Here is a 13,875-nt window from a genome sequence, read left to right as displayed (position 1 = left end):
CCACTCAGCTCTTGAGCTGTTACACCTTAAAGGTCTGTGGTTTTCATATTCCTGGTGAAAGTGATTAATCCAACCTCCCAGCAGGTCTGGAAATCCCTCGCTTCTCTGGTAGTGCCAGGGCTGGTGTTCATTTCAGGAATTAAATGTCTGCTGGTTCAGCATGCGAGTGTTGGGAGATCTTTTCTATCTTCCTCTGTACAAAGTGCCTTTGTGAACAAGAAAAACTTGTTGCTATGATTTTGGCTCTGATGTTTTCCCAAAGCACACGGAAGTCTTTATTGTTGTTACAATTGCTTGAATGCGAGGGCAGGCTGGGCTCTCCAGTCTGCAGCCCAGGTCTGTGCATGCAGGGTGTCCCTAACCACAGTTTCCTTGAAGCTGTGGTGCAATAGAGTTGGTAAAAGACAGAAATTGGATGAAAACTTGTGATTTGCACCCTGCAGTGCTGGGAGTTGGAGAGCAGCTGAGCAGTGCAGTGTTGGTAGTGTGAGGGATGGTAAATGCTGTGGTGCAGGAGTGGGCGCCGGGGCAGAACCCAGTGAGCGCACAGTTCTCAGGCCTGTGAGTTTTATGCCCTCTGGTTGGTTGGTTGGTTGGTTTTGCCCCTGAGTGGCAGGAGGACAGTGGTTGTGGCAGGAGGATGGGGCTGGTTCCAGAGTATGCCCTTGTCCTGGGGGCCTGGTGGGGCTTGGGCAGTGCCTGCCTGCTTTGCCACCTCACGGTGCAGCTCTAGGAGGGCTCTGGCACATCTAATGTGAACTCGTAAGGTTTCTGTCACTGCGCTGGCAACACCAGCAGCAGTTTTTGGTGAGGAGAGTTGCAGCTCTGTGCTGCGTGCCCTGCAGCAGCTCCAGGGAGCAAGGCCGAACGCATTTTCCAGCAGTGACAAAGCACCCTGCACCTGATCCCGCTGAAGGATGGCAGCACACAGTGCTTTGCCAGCCCGCCGTTAGCTGTTTAATTATCGCAGAGCTACAGTTCGCCCTGGTGCTTTCTCAGCACAGCAGCTCGGCGGGATGGCGCGGAGGAGGCACTGCAGCCACGTCTGCTCACCGCAGCTGCTGCCGAGCGGCGCTGCCCAGCCGCCAGCCCGCACTGCGGTCCCGCAGCCGCTGCCTGGCATCTCCCCACTCCTGCGGGGACGCACCGTGGGTTTTAAGAATGGGGAAGGAGTCAAGCGTGTGGTGAGTGTGCAGAACGATCCTGGCTTGGCAGGAGGCTCCGTTGGTGGCTCGTGGAAGGGTGTTGAGGGATGGGCGACCTGAGCTGGACTGCAACAGCGCCTGCAGCCTCTTCCCAGTGTGTGTAAAAAGCTGGATTTTGCCAGGCAGCTCCTGCACTGATTTAAACAAATTAATAAAGCATATAATCCATGGGAGGTGCCTCTGTGAGAAGGGCCAGAAGGACATGCCCAGCTCTGGTGTGATGGAAGAAGGGAAGTGGCTCCAGTGGGCATCACCGTGTGTCCCTGCCGGATGCTGAGGTTTGTTCTGGGAATTCTGCCTCCTTTTCCACCAGTGAGACACCTTCATGCTGGTCCCTGCCTGCCTCTCCCAGGTCCAGGTCTGTTCCCGTTGCTGCTGGTCCTGGGATGTAGCTGCCCTTGTTGGCCGCCCATGAAGGTGAGCCTGGAGATGAGACCAACCGAGGGCCTGGGACCCTGCGGGTTTCTTCTCCCCCTGCCCCGCATGGCTCAGGGAAGCTCGTTTTTCCCCCGAAACCTGCACATGGTGGTCGTGATCTCTGAGCCAGCGGCACTGCTGGGAGGGTGATGGAAGGAGCCTGAGCTCCAGGTGACAGCTGTGACGCTGGCCTGGGACACGGGGGCTCTGGGCATGGCACGGGTGTCACCCAGCAGCCTGGATGTTTCAGTAGGGGTGGGTGTCAGCCCTCTGCTCCCCATCTGGGCCCTTTCCACCCTGCAGCGCAGCCGTCAGAGCCCCTGCCTGGCCCCAGGGCCTGCGGCTGCGCTCGTGCTGTGGGCAGCATGTCCGGGCAGAGCAGAGCCCCCGGCTCTCTCCTAGTGTCCCAGGGAGAAGATCCGCAGCAGCAGAGACGCTGCCACTCCTGCTGTCTCCCCACAAACACCCACCACTTCTGCCCAGCTCCCTGCATCCCTTCTCCCTGCGCTGCCGCTGACTCAGGCCCTCCTCTGCTGCCCGCTGTGCCAGCCGCCTGCGCAGGGCTCGCCAGGCACTGGTGCGGATCTTGCTGGGGTTTGAGCCTTACTCATCTCACACTCTTCCTCCCCTGTCCAAGGAGCTGGGCAGGGGGTGCTCTGGGAAGGTGGTGTGTTCCGCAGGTGCTTTTACATCGCGGGACCCTGGAGCCAGCCCGGTTCCTGCCTGCGAGGGGAGGGCGAGACCTGGGGGCCACCTTGGGACCGAGCCCCAGGGAACAGCCCTCCCCTCCCCGCTTCACCCGCAGAAGCTTCCAGTTGTGGCTGAGTCACTCCTGCTTGTAGCTCCTTCTCTTCTTGTTTTGGATGGAAGTTTTCCATGGAAACCCACGCTGGGCCGGGCTGCAGGCTGGGATAAACACGGCTGAATCACAAAAGGCCGTTTGGCCAAGAGCACTCGGATGGCAACAGCAGCGTGTGCGGCGGGCAAGCAGCCAGGGGCGGGGGGCGGCTGCCCTGCCTCTTGGGGGGCAGCAGCACCTCACCCTGTGTCTCCCACCCCAAATTCCTGTGGTGCCAGCGTGGCACTGGTGCCCCTTTACAAAGCCGGCAGTGGGTCATAGGCTTCAAAGAGAAGCTGGGTTTTGGGGCTATCTGCTCTCCTGGGGGTGCATGGAGAAACCCTGGCGGGGGGACCCTCCTTGGGGACCCTCGCTGCAGTGCAAGACCAGCTGGGGGGCCAGAGGGGGGGCACAGCTGCTGCAGGTCCCCTGGGAAGATCCTTCCCACCCTCCCGGATGAAGTGTTGGGAGCCGCTGGGAGCGAGGCTGAGGTAAGGCAGCACTTGTGCCATGCCTGTGCCCCGCTGAGCACCATCCTGCTGTGGGAATGTCAGGTAACGGCTCAGCTGGGGAGGGCACTGCCTTCGTCCCTGGCACTGCCACGTTCCTTCCTGGCACCGCTGCGATCTCTGCGCTGAGGAGGAGCATGGGAGCTGGATGGCCTCTGTCTCCCAGCGCCGATGGCTGGCCCTAAGCCCAGTGGCTTGGAAGCGCCCTCGGAAGCCCAGTCCCGATGTCAGAAATCCAGGATATTTTTAAGGACTCTGAAAGCAAAACTTAATTCCAAGATGTCAGCAGGAGAGACTTGGCCTTCAGAACAACAACTGCACAGCTGGAGCATTCCCAGGCCCGGAACGCAGGGTGCGAGGGATTGCGGTGAAGGATGTGTCCCCTCACCTGGAGATGCCCTGGAAGGGACCCAGAGGCCGCTGTGGCCTGGACCTCGCTGCGCTGCCATTGCCACTGCCCACCATGGGCGCAAGCAAGGAGTTTTTCCAGAGGATGGAGGGTGATTTCTGTGGCTGGCGGCACCTTGGCAGCGCTGGACCGCGGTGCGCTATGCTGAATGCCGCTGTGGCTTTACCTGAGTGCTGCTGGGGCCGTGCCTGGAGGTGTGCGGTGCATCAGCACACAAAGCGAGAGGTGAAGGTGGCTGGCAGGAGACGGGGCAGCGCGTGGAGGAGCCTCAGTGGCTGAGATAACACCTGCCCACGGTGACCCTGAGCCCTGGGAAGGTGGCAGTGGCTGTGGTAGTCAGGGCGAGGGCAGATCCCAACGGGGTGCTCTGACCTTGGAGAGGGGGAGTGTGGGCAGGGGGTCATGCCTGGCACAGCCCCAGTTGGGTTTAGGTGTCCTGGGGCACTCATGGCAGCTATGCCCCCCCACCCCAGGGCTGCAGCTCCTTGTTCGGGACCCGTGTCCCCATCCTGCCACCCCTCACCCTGCCTGGTCCTGTCCGCCCTCCATCCTCAGTGTCCCCACTCCCCTGGATCAGCTTCCTCCCTTCCAGCTCTCCCCACGTCCCTGGCTCCGCATCCCAGTGCCCCTGCGAGGGGCTCTGCCCGGCCAGCACCGGTGGCCTCCCGCTGCCGAGGGCCCGGTGCCCAGTGCCGGGGCAGCCCGGGCCGCTCTGACTTTGCCTCTAAGGAATCTCCTGGCCCCGCAGGGCGAGTTGTGCAACCCGCCGCCGCCCCCGCTCCCGGTCCGCCCCGCTCGGCCCCGCCGCGCTGCGATAGAGGCACCGGCCCCGCATCCATCGGCAGCGGCGGGGGGGACCGGGGCAGCGAGCGGAGATGCCGATGCTCTCAGGGATGCGGCGGGAGCAGCGACCGAGCGGCCCCGGGGCCCCGCCGGGAGGGCAGGGGAGGGGCAAGGGAGGGGTGGGCAGGATGGGGGCGTCCAGGGTGGATCCCCGCGGAGGGGAGGGATGGGGGGTCCAGGGTGAATCTCCGCGGGAGGAAGGATGGGGGGGTCCAGGGTGAATCCCCGTGGAGGAGAGGGATTCGGGGGGGGGGGGGTCCAGGGTGAATCCTCGTGGGGAAGGCAGGAGAGGGACTGCTGAGCGAGGGGGAAAGGATGGAGCGGTCCAGGACGAATCCCCGCCGGGTGGGCGGGTGAGGGCGGCGGGGAGTGGGGTAGGACAGGGGGTCCCGGGTGAGTCCCCGCCGGGAGGGCAGGTGAGGGGTTGCGGGGGCGGGGAGGGAGGAAAACGATGTTGGAGGGGGGGGTGTCCAGGACGAATCCCGACCGGGAGGGCACGCGAGGGTCTGGGGGGGCGGGAAGGGGGGAGAAGGATGGGGGATCCATCCAGGACGAGTGCCCACCGTTCCCGCTGCCCGAGGGGGAGCCGCTCGGTGCCCGCGCCCCTCGAACAGTAAGAATTGATGTGCGGTCAGCTGCACTCTGCATGTGAGCTCCTACTGCCCCGGGAGGCGGAACCCCCCCGACGGGACCCCCGTAGGGTGGAGGGGCCGGTGCTGCCCGCGGTGCGAGTGCGCCGGGCCCGGCGACCATGGCTGTAGACTGTTACCCCCCCAGCAGCACAGTAACAATCTAAAGCCACGGTCGCCCGAGCGGCGTCGGAGGGGGGGGGGGGGGTGGGGAGGGAGGGAGGGACGGGGAGAGGAGGGGCACCCGGTGCCTTGGCGACGGCGAGGAGGCGGCCCCGCCACCGCAGCGAGAGGCCCGGTCCCACGGGGGCGTTGGGGGGCTCCCGGTCCTGTGGGGATTATCGGTAGCATCCCCCCCCCATCCCATCCCACGCTCCCCGCCCGCCCACTCGTGTCCGCCCCGCCGGTGGGGGGGACCCCCCCTACCTGGGCCGGGGGTGTCCGCCGGAGGGGTGGGGGGGGCTCGATGTCTGCAGGGGGAGGGAAAGAGAGAGCGGGTGAGCGGCGGGCACCGGGACCCCCCCTCCGCGCTGCGCTGCCTCCACCACCATCGCCCCCCCGCGGCGGGCAGCGAGCCCCGACGGTCAGCACCACGGACAGCTCCGCCCCCCGGGCTGCGGCGGCGCGGGCACCGGCGGGACCGGGACCGGCGGTGGGAGCAGGGCGGGGGGCAGCGTCGAAGCCGGTAGCAGTGCTGGTGGTGGTGCGGGGCAGAGGCTGGGGCCGGTAGTGAGGCCGGTGGGGGAACCGGTGCCTGTTCCGGTACCGGTGGTGGAGTCGGGACTGGTGGCAGGGTCGGTGCCTGTAGCAGTGCCGGTGCTCGTGCCGGGGCAGAGGCAGGTGCTGGTAGCGGGGCCGGTAGGGGAGCAGGTGGGGGAAGTTGTTGCCGGTTCGGTGCCGGTTCGGTGCCTGTTCGGTGCCGGTAGTGCGGCCGGGGCCGGGGCAGGGTCTGGTGCCAGTGGCGGGGCCGGTGCCGGTGGCGGTGCCGGTGCGGGCGGTGGGTCATGCTTCAGTAGCCATGACTGTAGACTGTTACTGTCCTGTCCCTACGCAGCAGTAAGCAGTCTAGAGCCAAGGTGCCGATGCGCTGACTCGGGCTCTCCTCGACGGGGTCTCCGCGCTCCTCCGATGCCCCCGAGGGGGCAACACCGGGGTGAAGGCGATCGACACCCCTTCCCAGCCCCGGGCTGCGCGACCGGTAGCACCGGGGCGCGGGGGAACCCGAAGGTGGCGGCGTTGCCGGACGGGATGGGGCCGGAGGGGTGTGGGGGTGTTCCGTCGGGGCTGGGTCCGGAGCTGGGAGAGCGGTGTCACCCCCCCCCCGGGGGAGGAGGCGGAGGACGGGACACGGAGCGCGCTTCCCCGCCTTCCCCTCCCCCCCGCGGGGTGCGGGGGCCGGGCCTGCCGTGCGCCCCCCCGGGGCTGCTCCGCCCCCGCCGCCCGGTCCCGCACGAGGGGCTGCGCCAAGCGCCCCCGCAGCCCCCCCTCCAGCCGCAGAGCCCCCTCCCCGCTCCGTCTGTCCGTCCGTGTGTCCGTTCCTCCGCCCCCCCCCTCCTCCCCGGGGCGGGCAGGTGTAGCGCCCGGTCCCGCGGGGCTCCGCCGCTCGTCCCCGCCCCGGGCTCCGGTTCCCGCTTACCTGCGGGCCAGCCGATGCCTTACCTCCCGCGGGCCCCGGTGCCTCCCCCCCCCGGTGCCGAGGCCCCGCGGCTGCCGGCGGGGACGGCGCCGGTGGCGGGTGCTGCGCGATCCGCAGCGCGCGGGGCTTTTATAGGATCGGGCTCGTAGTAACGGGGATCTCGGCTCATTCATAGAAAAGCATCAACCTACACAATGACGTGAGCGCTACGTCAGCGAGGAAATTTAGAGAACGGGAAGACGCTACTATTTATATCGGCGCGGGGGGAGGACAACGGCCCAGAGCCGGGCAGGGGGTCCGGGCTGCACGGGGCCCCGCCTCCCTCCCCCCTCCCGGTCCCCGCGGTCTCCGGCTCTTCAGGATGCGCGGAGGAGCAGCATCCAGCACCCCGCAATCCCCAGCACGCGGCAACCCTCCTGCATTCCTCCCTCATCCCTCCTGCACCTCGCATCCCTCCTGCATCCCGCATCCTTCCTGCACCCTGTATCCCTCCTGTAACCTGTACCCCTCCTGTAATCCGCACCCTCCTGCACCCTGCAACCCCCCTGCACCTCTCCTGTAACCTGCATCCCTCCTGCACCCTCCATCCCTCCTGTAACCTGTAACCCTCCTGTAACCTGCACCCCTCCAGCACCCTGTATCCCTCCTGCTCCTGTCCCAAACCCAGGGCCCTCGCATCCCTTCTGTAACCCGCACCCCTCCTGCTCCCGCTCCCAAACTAAGGGACCTTGCATTCCATAGCCACCCCACATCCTGCACCCCTCCTGTAACCCCCACCCCCCTGCTCCTACTCCACACCCAGGGGCCCTGCACCCACCGTGGCACAAGCAGAGGGACCCACAGCCGCGAGCGTTGCAGTGTGGGGCACCCACTGTTCCCCACTCGAGGTGCTCACCCGTGGTACCCACAGGGGCCCAGGGTATCTATCAGCCTCCAAACACCCCACTGGGCTGGAGTGTGCCCCCATCTCGGACTCCTGGTGTCACTGTGGGGCTGCTTGAGCACCCCCTTCATGGGAGGTGGTGGCACAGGACCCCAGAGGTGCCCACTCAGGGGGTTCACCTGCCCACGGCAATGTCCTGGGCAGCGCCTCCCCTCCCACACCCCCGTAAGAACCCGTGTCCGTGATGCCAGGAGCACCCACCCAGGGGTTCCACCATGATGTCCTGCAGGAGGATGGGGCAGCACAAAGTTGAGGATGGAGGGAATTTGGAGTAGGGAGGGGGGACCCCATTGCAGCTCTGTGCTGACCTGAACCCTCTGGCCTCACAGTGGCACCTGGCCTGTGCTCCCCCTAGGGCAAGGTCCCCCCAAACCATCAGTGCCCCCCTCAAACCACCAGTACCCCACAACCAGACAGGTTGTAATTTCACAGTTGAATTAATTTTGCCCTCCTCATCCCAAGTTTCAGCCTCCACCCACTCAAGATGGACTTGGAGCCGTGTCCGGGGAGGGGATACACGTGTGTGTGGGTCCTCCCCCCATCCCTTTCCCCCCATTCTCCCCCCCCCCATTCCTGCTGGAGCCTTCTGACCTCACTCTGCTCTGGCGAAGCATCATAGCGGTCGCCACAGCAACAGCGGCGTTGTCATTGACAGCAGCATCCTCGCCCGCCAGCATCGCTGCTATGGGGACCCAAGCCCCCCCAATTCCTTTTTCCCCCCTCAAAATACCTGCAGAAGGGTTTAAGGAATGCCCCTCCCACTCCAACACCCCTTATCCTATTTTAAGCTGCTGCCCCCCTAAAAAACACCTTAACCCCCCCTCAAAAAAACAAACAAACAAACAAACCGCCTTAATCCCCCATCAGGGTGATTTTTTATGGGGGGGTGTCCCTCTTTTTTGCTTTTTTTTTTTTCCATACTCCCCGTCGGGGTTCTCCGGTTGAGGAGGAGAAGAAGGAGAAGGGATGCGGTGGATGGGGGAAATCGCTGCCGCAGCGCTCCCCGCCGCAACCGTGACTCAGCCCCGGGATTAGTCAGCAAGCGGGGCCGGCCCACCCGCAACCGGCTGCGCATCTTCATCTCCATCCCCTCGGGGGGACGCTTTTCCCCCCCACCCCCGCCGCCCCGGGGCCACCGACGCGCACTCGGTGCGCGTCGGTGGCCCCGGGGCGGCGGGGGTGGGGGGGAAAAGCGTCCCCCCGAGGGGGCGGACAAGAGAGAAGGGGGGTCTTATCCCATCTCATAGCCCTTTGCTGCCATCTCGTGGGCTTCCCGTCACCGTATCCTCCTCGTGGGTGGAGAGGGGGAGGTCACCGGTGGGTTTGGAAAGGGTAGGAAGGAGGAGGATGGATGGATGTTGTCCCAAGAGGAAGGGGGAGTCAGAGCTGCGGGGAGCATCAGGTGAAAGGGAAGGGGTTCCGTCATTCCATCAGGTGTCATCCTACAAGGAAAAGGGCTCGTTGCTCCATGAAATGTTGCCTTGCAGGCACGGATGCTCTTGTCCCAACAAGCGTCGCCCCAAAAGGAAGGAGTCCTACTGCCCCGTGAAGCAGGACCCAGAAGGGAAGGGGTCCCATCAGCCCACCAAGCACCAGCCGAAAGGGAAAAGGTTCTGCCATCTCATCCCTTTCTATGAGAAAGAGTTTTATTGCCCCATGAAATGTTGCTCTGTAGGTATAGGTGCTCTTGACTGACCAAGTATCACCCCACAAGGAAGGAGTCCTATTGCCCCACAAAGCATCACCCGGAAGGAAGGAGTCGTATTGCCCCATGAAGCATCACCCAGAAGGGAAGGGGTCCCATTGCTCCATCAAGCACCACCTGAAAGGGAAGGGGTCTCATCAGCCCACCAAGCACCATCCAAAAGGGAAAAGGTTCTGCCATTCCATCAGGCATCATTCTACAAGAAAGGGTCTCATTGCCCCATGGAACATTACCTTGTAAGCATGGGTGCTCTTGTCCAACCGAGTCACCCTCAAGGGAGGGATGCTACTGGCTCACAAATCGTTGTCCTAAGGGGAAGGGGTCTCACCACCACCACCACCCTTACCCCAAGTATCACTTCACTGGAAGTGTTTCTCACCCAGCCTGAGTATTTTCCCACAAGGAAGGGGTCCTACTGCCCTACCAAGCATCACCTGAAAGGGAAGGGATCTCATCAGCCCACCAAGCATCACCTGAAAGGCAGCAGTTCCATCATCCCATGAGGCATCACTCCACAATAAAGGGAGCCTCATTCCCTTGGAAGTCATAGGCTCCCTTGTTTGACTGAGCATCACTCTACCAAGCATCACCTGAAAGGGATGAGGTCCCATCACTCCATCAATCATCTTCCCACGGGGACTGGATCTTCACCCATCTGAATGTCACTCCATAGGGAAGCGGTCCCATTGCCCTGTTAAGCATCACTCTACAAGAAAAGGGTCCCGTTGCCCCTTGAAACATCGCCTTGCAGGTATGGGTGCCCTTGTTTGACTGAGAATTGTCCCACAAGGAAGGGTCCCATTGCCCCCTCCAGCTGACAGAGATCTCATGAGGTTCAACAAAGGGAAGTGCGAAGCCCTGCCTCTGTGGTGGAACAGCCCCAGGCATCAGGACAGCCTGGGGGCCACCCACCTGGACAGCAGAAAAAAAGCCCTGTGGGTCCTGGTGGACACCAAGATGACTACGAGCCAGCACCATGCCCTTGGGGCAAAGGAGGTATGTGGTGGCCTGGGCTGCATTGGGACGAGAGTTGTCAGCACTGAGGAGGCCACTCTGGAGTGCTGCGTCCAGTACAAGAGAGAGACAAATGTGCTGGAGAGAGTCCAGAGAAGGACCACCAAGAAGATTAAAGGACTGGAGAAGAGAAGGCTCACGGGACCTTATCGATGTATATACAGACCTGGAGGGGAGGGTGCAGAGAAGCTGGAGCCAGGCTGGGCTCAGTCATGCCCAGTGCCAGGACCAGGAGCAACGGGGACACATTGAACCCCAGAAGGTCTCTTGGACAGTCAGGAAATGCTTTTTCGCTATGAGAGGAGCGTGGGCAGAGATTGCCCAGGGAGGTTCATGGAGTCTCCATCCTTGGGGATATTCAAAAGCCACCTGGGCAAGGTCCTGGACAACTGGCTCTGGTTGGCCCTGCTTGAGCAAAGGGTTAGAAGATGACCTCTTGAGGTCCCTCTTGACCACAGCCACTGTGTGGTTCTGTCCCTCATGCACCTGAACATCCCCCACATGAAAGCTTCCCACTGCCCCATGAAATATCACCTTGCGGTAATATTTCTGGGTGCCCTCATCTGACCGAGTGCCACCCTGCAAGAAATCCCTCCCCATACCCCACAAGGAAGGGGTTTCATTGCCCCATCAAGCATCTCCCCATGGAGAAGGGCCCCCCGTCCACCTGAGCATCACCCCACTAGGAAAGGGGTCCCATTGCCCCACGGAGAAGAGCCCTCCTCACCCCTGAGCATCACAAAGAAGGGGTCCTCTTTCCCCATCAAGCATCACTCCACAGAGCAGGGCCCCCCTCATCCACTCAAGGATCACCCCACAAGGAAGGGAACCCTCGCAGGGCTGCAGCACCCATCAGCCGTGCTGTGGGGAGCCTCTCATGTTGGGGGGCACCCTGGGAGCCCCTAGCAGGGTCCTGTGCCCCCAGCCTCATTTTGCAGCATGCAGGGCTCAGCACAGGCATCCCCGTGGTCCTGCCTGATGCCAGGAGCTGGGCAGCACCCATCCGTATCCAGCGTGGAGCCACTCATCTCTGTCATGAGCTTCCCGGCCTCAGCCCAGCCCAGGAGGAGGCGATGTGGATCCCTTTCCAAGCGCTGGGGCTGTGGTGGTGGGACGTGGGGGGCTGTTGTACCCGGGCACCGCTGGGAAAATGAAGTGCGAGCTCCCAGCGGGGGCTGCAGGCTCCTGGCGGTGCCGGATGCGGCCCGGCTGGCCAACACGCCATAATCAAAGACATGTGTGTGGGCTTTGGGGAGAGGCTGAGCTGGGAAACAGGGCCCTGCGGAGACCGGGGGGCTGTATCCTGTCCAAAAGCCCAGGTCCCACATGAAGCCAGGCATGCGAACGCGATCCAAACCACAGCTGGATTTGAACCGAATCTCCCAGCATCTGGGCTAATTTGCTGCAACTTTGATTGATCGTGGGGAGGGGGCACGGGCGGGAGACGCTCCAGCTCAGACCTCCCAACAGAGCCAATGACTAAACCAGAGCTGGTTCCAATCTGCTTAGCACATTGAGGCAAAAATGCCCTTTTCCCTGCTCGCTCCCTGCTTTCACCGTCCCTGCCCGCAGCCCCGCTGTCACCGTCCCTTGGGGCTGAGCATGTGTTCCAGGTCCCAGGTGGGTTTTGGGCTCTCTGGGTGCAGGATGCAGCCACAGAAACCATATCAGGCGCTGAAGGTCACTTTGGAGTCCCTCCAGAAGGCAGAGCAGGACAAGAGGAGCAGCTGAGGGCCCTGGGGTTGTTTAACCTGGAGAAAAGGAGGCTGAGGGGAGACCTCCTCACTGTCTACAACTGCCTGGAAGGAGGTCTGGTCTCTTCTCCCAAGAGACAGGTGATGGGATGAGAGGGAATGGCCTCAAGCTGCACCAGGGCAGGTTCAGATTGGGCATCAGGAAAAACTTCTTCACCCAAGGGGTTCTCAAGCACTGAAACAGGGTACCCAGGGAGGTGGTGGAGTCCCCTTCCCTGGAGGCATTTAAAAGATGGGCAGACGAAGTCCTTAGGGATGTGATTAATTAGTGGACAGCTACGTTTGGACTCAAAGGTCTTTCCCAACCTGGGGTTCTACGATTCTATGTTGGTGCATCCGACACCCTCTACCTACCCCAATCCCCTGCGGGCACCAACCCATCCCTCTGCTTTAGAAGCTGGGAATGGGAGAGGAGCTGCGAAAAAAAAAGGGTGGAAAAGGTGAAGCTTTTTTTCTCTTGCCCCCATCCCAGTCGCTTCCCCGGGGGCTCAGCATCACTCAGCAGGTAGCAGGGCAGCCCGGGGTCCCGGGTGGCCCCCGGGGACGCAGCTGTCTGGGAGCCGCTCGCTGCTGTGATTTATATGGCACAGCCCCATAAATTACCGGGACGGAGCCCGCGGGAGCCATCGCTCACAGCGACGTCCAGAGCTCGCTGCCAGAACCTGAAACACTTCCAGCCGTTAATTGAAGAGGGGAAAAAAAAATAATATATATATATATATAAAGGGAGGAGGGGGTTGGAAATTGGTGCCCGGGGAGTTGGGATTAAACCACGGCTCTGTAACGAGGAGTCGCCCATGTTCCGCTCTCAGGATCCTGATGCTCCCTGTGGGCACGAGACCAGTGTGGAGAGCGGGAAGGGGAATTTCTGAGCTGGAGTTCGGGATGTGCCCATAGCAGGGTCCCCATGGGGGTGTTCCTGTGTGAGCTGGGGCACCTGGATCCCATGGGAATCTGAGGATGAGCTCCAGCTGAGCGATGCGGTGCTGGAGGGTTCCAGCTGCCACTGCCGTGCACCCTCCCTGCCAGCACCCATCCTCTTTTCTCCCAAATCCAGGCTGGGATCCAGGCAGGACTGGCCAAATCCTGTCCCGGGAGCTGGGGACGGCAGCTGGGACAGCACTGTGTGGGTCCTGCAGCTCTTGCAGCACTAAGTGTGTGCTGCAGGTCCCCAGAGAGTCCCACATGATTTTTGGGCTCTCCGGGTGCAGGATGTAGCCCTTGCCAATGTTGAGGGACCCTCACGGCATTGACCCACCATGGTCCCAAGCCTCCAGGACGCCACGCTGTCTCCCACTCACCGAGGGACCAGAGTTATGGGGTGAAACTCCACAAGCATCCAGTGTGGCTCCAGCTGAGAGGGGTGGACAATGCTCGGGGTGCTCTGCTCAGGTTGAGGGGCGCAGGAGGACCCCCGAGAATTCGCAGCAGGCCTGGAGGTGCCCATTTCGATGCTTTGCTCTACAAGGGGGTTGTGCAAGAGGCTACGGCCGTGAGAAAGGAGAAGTGAAAGTGTGAAGCGAGAGGCAGCTCCCTGCACACCAAGGAGGGGACCCCAGGCTGCACCCCAACCCTGCAGCCTTTCTGGGGGTGCTGAAACAGCGAGGGGTGAAACAGTGCCGCCTCCTCCTCCCAAACCACTGCAAGCGTCCAGCCCACCCTGAGCCACATTTGGGCACCAGAGCTGTGCATCCCCCCCAGCACCAAATTAAGGCTGGCTTCCCCTTCACCCCCTCAAAACCCCTCCCCACATTCAGGGACCCCCTCTAAACTCCCTACACCCACAGCACCCACCTCTCCCACCCACTGGGTGCTATTCCCCCCCCACCTCATATAGGGCAGCAAACAGCAGGACCCCCCCCACACACACCTCTCAGCTCCTCTTTTCCCCCTTCCCCACCGTTCGCCCCGTCGGGTCCCGCACCTGCACGGGGAGGAGCTGTGTCCGTTAACCGGGGAGGGTGGAGAGCACC

This window comes from Cuculus canorus, chromosome 20, assembly GCF_017976375.1.
Source record: "Cuculus canorus isolate bCucCan1 chromosome 20, bCucCan1.pri, whole genome shotgun sequence".
Taxonomy (NCBI): Eukaryota; Metazoa; Chordata; class Aves; order Cuculiformes; family Cuculidae; genus Cuculus; species Cuculus canorus.
This window is presented reverse-complemented; position numbering follows the sequence as displayed.